The sequence below is a fragment of the Triticum urartu genome, chromosome 2, assembly GCF_003073215.2.
Source record: "Triticum urartu cultivar G1812 chromosome 2, Tu2.1, whole genome shotgun sequence".
NCBI classification, from domain to species: domain Eukaryota; kingdom Viridiplantae; phylum Streptophyta; class Magnoliopsida; order Poales; family Poaceae; genus Triticum; species Triticum urartu.
In genome coordinates, this window is record NC_053023.1 from 127869366 (window position 1) to 127876357 (window position 6992).

A 6992-nucleotide genomic window follows, 5' to 3' on the forward strand; every position below is an offset into this window, starting at 1 on the left:
GCTTTAGTTATATGTAGGGGAATTGATTGTGGAAGGGAACGTAAGGCTCTTTTACTCCTTTACCCTATGCCTCTGATCTGAGTCATTCTCTTCTCATTCAACGTGGGTTAAGGACTAGGCTCTCTTCTTCTATCAGGTTCACGTGTTACTAATCCGTAGTACCTTATAGGATTGATGCTACAAGTTCCAGTTCAGTTTCTACTATTCCTAGTATGTTGCTAATTGGATCAGAACCTTGATATGATGTTGCTGAGTGGTATTGCGAACTATTGTGGATGTCTCAAATCTTTTTTCTGAGCATTTACAGTTGTTATGCTGTCCAATTTTCCCTAGAAATTCTGATGTCTCTGCATTGTGGTTGTGCTTTCAGATGGCCAACCATGCTCAAAACCAAGTGGTTCGCCTAACCAGGTGCCTCGACGTGCCCGGTCATACTGCTATGCTAGTCCGGGTAATGATCGAGACGGGCTACCGTTGGTATCCCGAATACACCGTCGAAGAGCAGTTCCGCGACTTTAATCAAAGCCAATATCTCTGCACCGTCAGGATATTTCCTTCTTATCCTGGATCTACCGAGCCCCTTCACTGTTCCTATGGACTCGGGGTAACTGTTGATATGGCTGTGCAGGATGCTGCCTATTCCATGATGACCATCTTGCGAGTCCGGACTGGCCTGCTTCGGAACACCGACTTCCGTTACATGCCAGCTTCACTTCCGGGAGCGCAAGGGTATCTTCAAGCTATCTATGCTGACTCCACTCAGGAAGACTCATTAACTCGTACCACTGCCGAGTTGCTTGAAGATAAGGACCGAGAGAATCGGGCCTTGAGGCTGGAGCTTTTCAATACCCGTGCTGATCATTGGGCCACATTGACTCGGTTTGCACCTGCGGTGCAAGCTGGATGTATGGATACAAGGGATCTGTATCCTGTGAGATCAGCTCTGCCAGACATGGTGGATTGGCGTGATGTGGGAGGCATCACCCCACCCCGTGGTCCCCGCAGGCCACCATTTGTTGGTCCAAGACCTCATCCTAGCCCCTTTGGTCCACAGGCTCCTCAGGACCGTCTGTTTCCGGATGGTCATGTTGAACTTCCAGGCTATGGAGGTGACTTCTATGAGAACTACTACGGAGCTATCTGAGTTAGTAGTAGTACCACTAGTATTGTAGTAGTTGTATCTCCATTGTCCTGTGTGACTTGTGGAATATGAATTTGCATGTAATCGATTCCGGAGGTGTAGAAAAATAATGTATAGGAGCTTGGAATGCCTCCGATGAGATGTAATGTCTTTCATCATAGTTGTACTGTAGCCTGGGCTTGTACTAAACTATGTATGATGTGTATGATCGTTGGTATATATATGGCAGTTTTATATTACCATGACATACGAATGAACATCTCTGCATTCCGTGCTATCCATTACATTCTGCACTTCCTTGCTAAGTTTGAGCCATCCTTGTCTAAACCATTGTCTTGTTTTCTCCTAGGATGGTCAACACCCGCAGCAACCCTGCTGCTCCAGAGCAGGGGAAGCCAGTGCAGCTAGAGGTGAAAATCTGCCTCACCCGCCTTCTCTGGCCGAAGTAATGCTGGAGGCGGAAAGAAACAAGCGTGAGACCAACCGCCTGCTGGAGCGGATTGAGCAGAACACTGCACGCCACCCACGAAATGACTTGGTGTCAATCAATGACTTTATCAAGCTGTACCCACCAAAGTTTAACCACTCCGTCGAGCCCCTCGACGCGGATGACTGGCTTCGCAGCATCACCCACAAGCTACGTTCTGCCAACGTAGCCGAAGCCGACAAGGTTACCTATGCTGCCTATCACCTCGAAGGCCCTGCTAGCCTTTGGTGGGAAAACTTCGAAGCTATGCACCCGGTCGGCCAAATCACTACTTGGGCTGAATTCAGTGAGGCTTTCTATGAGCATCACATTCCGGAAGGTCTCATGGATCGCAAGAGGGAGGAGTTCTGCAACTTCACCCAAGGAAGACTGACTGTGGATGCATATAGTCGTGAATTTGGGAATCTGGCACGCTATGCCCCTGAAGAGGTTTCTACTGACGCTAAGAAGCAGGCAAGGTTCTGCAAGGGACTTAGCCCTGAGCTTCGCCGCGATCTCCGTCTGCACGAGTGCACATCTTTTCAAAAGCTGGTCAATAAAGCCATCAGCGCTGAGACAGGTCAGACTGATTATGACGCTTCATGCAAGCACTCCCGTGATTTTGGCTCTTCATCCGGCTCGGGAGCTCAGAAGCGCCGGGTGTGGATCCCAAGCACGGCACTGCCACCCAGGTTCATCCCGAGGCCATCCTTTGAGGCGCCTCGTCCCAACCAGCAATTTGCATCGCCCAAGACCTATGGTGGCCCCGCTGCTAATGCTGCTCCACGCCCCAATGTGGTGACATGTTTCAAGTGTGGAGAGCCGGGTCACTATAGCCGAGAGTGTCCCCAGAACAACAACCCCAACCAAACTGGAAAGTCCGTTGGCCGTGGTAGGCCCGCGGGGAAGACTTTCTACGCCAAGCCGGCCACCACTGCACGTGGCCATGTCAATTATGTTTCAGCCGAGGAGGCTCATGAGGATCCCAACGTCGTCCTTGGTACGCTCCTTGTTAACTGCCATCCGACATCGGTTCTTTTTGATACTGGAGCATCTCATTCATTCATATCCGAGAACTATGCTCGATTGCATAACACGACATTCTGTGACATGCCCTCTACCATGGAAATTCAAACCCCTGGCTCTAGATGGCAAACTTCTAGAGTAAGCCATGGGAACGAAATTCTTGTCGATAGGCTTGTCTTCCTTGCATCCTTAATAGCTCTCAAGTCCTCGGACATAAACATCATCTTGGGTATGGACCGGATGTCAGCTCATTATGCTAAGATCAATTGTGCCACTAGAACCGTTCAACTTACTCACCCCTCGGGCAAGACAGTTAATGTCTTAACTCGAGCGGCCAAGCGCCAACTTTACTCCCTAAATGCTAACCCCCTTCCAGACCTTGAGGATGTTCCGGTAGTCCGCGACTTCCCGGATGTCTTTCCAGAAGAACTGCCAGGTGTTCCACCTGACAGGGATGTCGAGTTTGTGATAGACCTTGTTCCAGGAACCGTTCCAATCTCTAGAAGACCCTACAAGATGGCACCCTTAGAACTAGCCGAGCTTAAGAATCAACTCGATGAGTCCTTGAAAAAGGGTTTCATCCGTCCTAGTTCCTCTCCTTGGGCTTGCCCCGTCCTCTTCGTCAAGAAGAAGGATGGAACAGATCGAATGGTTGTGGATTACCGACCTGTCAATTTGGTCACCATCAAGAACAAATATCCGCTTCCCAGGATCAACGATCTGTATGATCAGCTCGCTGGATCCTCAGTATTCTCCAAGATGGATTTGAGGTTGGGTTACCATCAAATCAAAATCAGAAACGGGGACATTCCCAAGATGGCCTTTGTTACTCGTTATGGCCAATACGAGTACACCGTCATGTCCTTCGGTTTAACCAATGCCCCCGCCACCTTTTCTCGGTTAATGAACTCGGTTTTCATGGAGTACTTGGACAAATTTGTCGTAGTATACCTCGATGACATACTCATCTACTCCAAGAATGAAGAGGACCATGCCGAACATCTAAGGCTGGTATTGATGAAACTCCGAGAGCATCGCCTTTATGCCAAATTCTCCAAGTGTGAATTTTGATTGCCAGAAGTGACCTATCTAGGCCATGTAATATCTGGCAAGGGTATTGCTGTCAATCCCGAGCGAGTTCAAGCCGTCCTTGATTGGACTCCACCTGAGACGGTTAAGCAAGTTCGGAGCTTCCTTGGCTTAGCGAGCTATTGCCGCCGCTTCGTCGAAAATTTCTCCAAGGTTGCTAAACCTCTAACTGAACTCCTCAAGAAAGATAAAAAGTTCGAGTGGACTCCACAGTGCGAGTTCAGCTTTCAGGAACTGAAAAGACGCCTGACATCTGCTCCCGTACTGGTACCACCAGATTTCTCCAAGGACTTTATTATCTATTGCGACGCCTCGCGACAAGGACTAGGTTGCATACTCATGCAAGATCGTCAGGTAATTGCCTATGCTTCACGGCAATTACACCCACATGAGGAAAACTATCCTACACATGATCTAGAGCTTGCAACTGTAGTCCATGCACTTAAAACCTGGCGACATTACCTTCTCGGTAATCGTTGCGAGATCTTCACCGATCACCAAAGTTTGAAATATATCTTCACCCAACCAGATTTCAATCTCAGGCAAAGATGTTGGGTTGAGTTGATCTCGGATTACGACTTAGGAATAACTTACACCCCGGGAAAAGCCAATGTCATGGCTGATGCGCTAAGCCGTAAGTCCTATTATAACAACCTGATGCTACAACAAAGTCAACCATTTCTCCATGAGGAATTTCGTAAGCTTAATCTTCACATTGTTCCTCGGGGATTCCTTTCCACCCTGGTGGCGAAACCTACCCTTATGGATCAAATCATAACCGCCCAGCGGTATGACAAGGGCATATCCCGGATTAAGGAAAACATCGCTAGCGGAGTTGCTAAATGTTTCTCCATGGATGAGCGAGGTATTGTCTTCTTCGAGAACCGTCTGGTGGTTCCCAAGAAACAACATTTGCGCCAGTTGATCCTTAAGGAAGCTCATGAATCCCCTCTCACCATTCATCCCGGTAGTACTAAAATGTATCAAGACCTACGCCAGAGGTTTTGGTGGACTAGGATGAAGAGAGAAATCGCTCAATACATTGCTAGCTGCGACGTCTGTTGTCATGTTAAAGCAGAGCATCAACGGCCTGCTGGTACCCTTCAACCTTTGGCTATTCCTGAATGGAAATGGGATAAAATCAGTATGGATTTCATCACTGGGTTTCCCAGGACCAAGAGAGGGAATAATGCCATCTTCGTCGTGGTCGACTGTCTTTCCAAAGTAGCCCACTTTCTACCTGTTCGTGAGAGTATCACCGCTAGCCAGCTAGCCGATTTATACATCTCCCGAATAGTATCTCTTCATGGTGTTCCATTGGAAATTAACTCAGACCGTGGGAGTCTCTTCACCTCTCGATTTTGGGAAAGTTTCCAAAATACTATGGGAACTCGTCTCTCCTTTAGTACCGCCTTCCATCCTCAATCAAGTGGTCAAGTAGAGCGAGTCAATCAAATTCTGGAAGATATGCTCCGAGCTTTTGTTATCTCGTTCGGAATGAGTTGGGAGAAATGCCTTCCATTCGCAGAGTTTGCTTATAACAATAGTTATCAAGCTAGTTTGGGGGAAGCTCCTTTCGAAGTTCTCTATGGACGAAAATGTCGAACGCCTCTTAACTGGTCAGAAACCGGGGAAAGACAGCTCTTTGGCCCGGATATGATTCAGGAAGCAGAAGAGCAGGTTCGCGTTATTCGTGAGAAATTGAAAACAGCCCAATCTCGTCAAAAGAGTCAATATGATCATAAACATAAGCCTATGACTTATGAAGTTGACGAGAAGGCTTACCTTCGGGTTACTCCGTTAAAGGGAACCCATCGTTTCGGTATCAAAGGCAAATTGGCTCCTCGTTACATTGGACCCTTTCGCATTCTTGCCAAACGAGGAGAAGTTGCCTACCAGTTGGAACTACCTCCGCATCTTTCCAGAGTTCACGATGTCTTCCACGTTTCACAACTCAGGCCTTGCTTCGCGGATCCTATCCGTGGAGTGGACCACGAAACACTTGATCTACAAGATAACCTCTCTTATCGGGAATATCCCGTTCGTATCCTTGATTAAGCCGAGCGTACCACTCGACGTCATAATGTCAAGTTTCTCAAGGTTCAATGGTCACACCATTCCGAGAAAGAAGCCACTTGGGAAAGGGAGGATCATCTTCGACTTGAGTACCCCACCTTCTTCCCGGAGGATCCTAAATCTCGGGACGAGATTCTTTTGAGTGGGGGTGAGTGGTCACACCCTAGCTAGTTCAAGCATTAGAATGTGCATCATGTTTAAATTCCTCTTAAATTTGAATTGGGGAAGACAGAACCCCCAACACACCCCCCTGGAAACAACTAGGGTTTACTAAAAATATTTTCAATGAACCTGAAATGCCCTTCTAAAAAGTTCACCCTCTTTGTCTTAGGTTAGAACCTCTGGCAAAATTGGTGCACGATTTTCTAGGTCAACAGAAGGTCATTGAATTAAATCATAAGTATTTGAATTTGGGCATTTAAATGCTATAAAATAATCTAAATGCTCAAATAATTCTGGGAATAAATGTTTCCTGTTGGAAATAATCTAAACAGAGGCCACATTTATTTTCAGGATTTTTGGAAACATTTTAGTATTTTATTTAAAGCCCAACAGTTGCAGTTAAATAGAAAACAGAAACAAAAATCAAAAAAGAGGAGAAAGAAGCCCACCTGGGCCTTACCTGTGCTGGCCCAGCCACCTGGCTCGGCCCAGCCTGCTGGCGCTGCCAGTCATCGTCCTCCTCGCGCCAGAAGGACGCGGAGCGCGTGGCTGGCTCCCGCGGCCACACGCCGGCCACCTCCTGCTTCCGCCGACGCCCGGGAGACGCCCTAAAGTGCCACGCGACCCCCACGTCTCCCTCTCATCCTCGCTCACTCTCCCCCTCGTCTCCCTCTCTCTCTCCCGCGACGGCCGAGCGCGTACCTCGCCGCCGATCGCCGTAGTTGCCACCATAGCCACTCCCTCGCCCCTCCGACGAGCCCATTAGCTCCGCCTCGACTCCCTCGTCCTCCCCACCGAGCCACGCATCGCCAGAGGCCCTGCATCGCCGCCTTCGCCCTCGTCTTCAACCTCGGGCACCCGAGCCATCTCCGGTCGAATTCGCCGCCGCCAGGACCTCCCCGAGCCCGCTGACCCCCTCTCCGACTCCGCTGTGAGCTCCTCTTCTTTTCCCCTCTTCTCTCGTGCTCGCGCTCGTCCCCTAGCTCCATTCTCCACCGCGGCCGAGAGCTTCTCGCCGCCGGCCATGGCGCT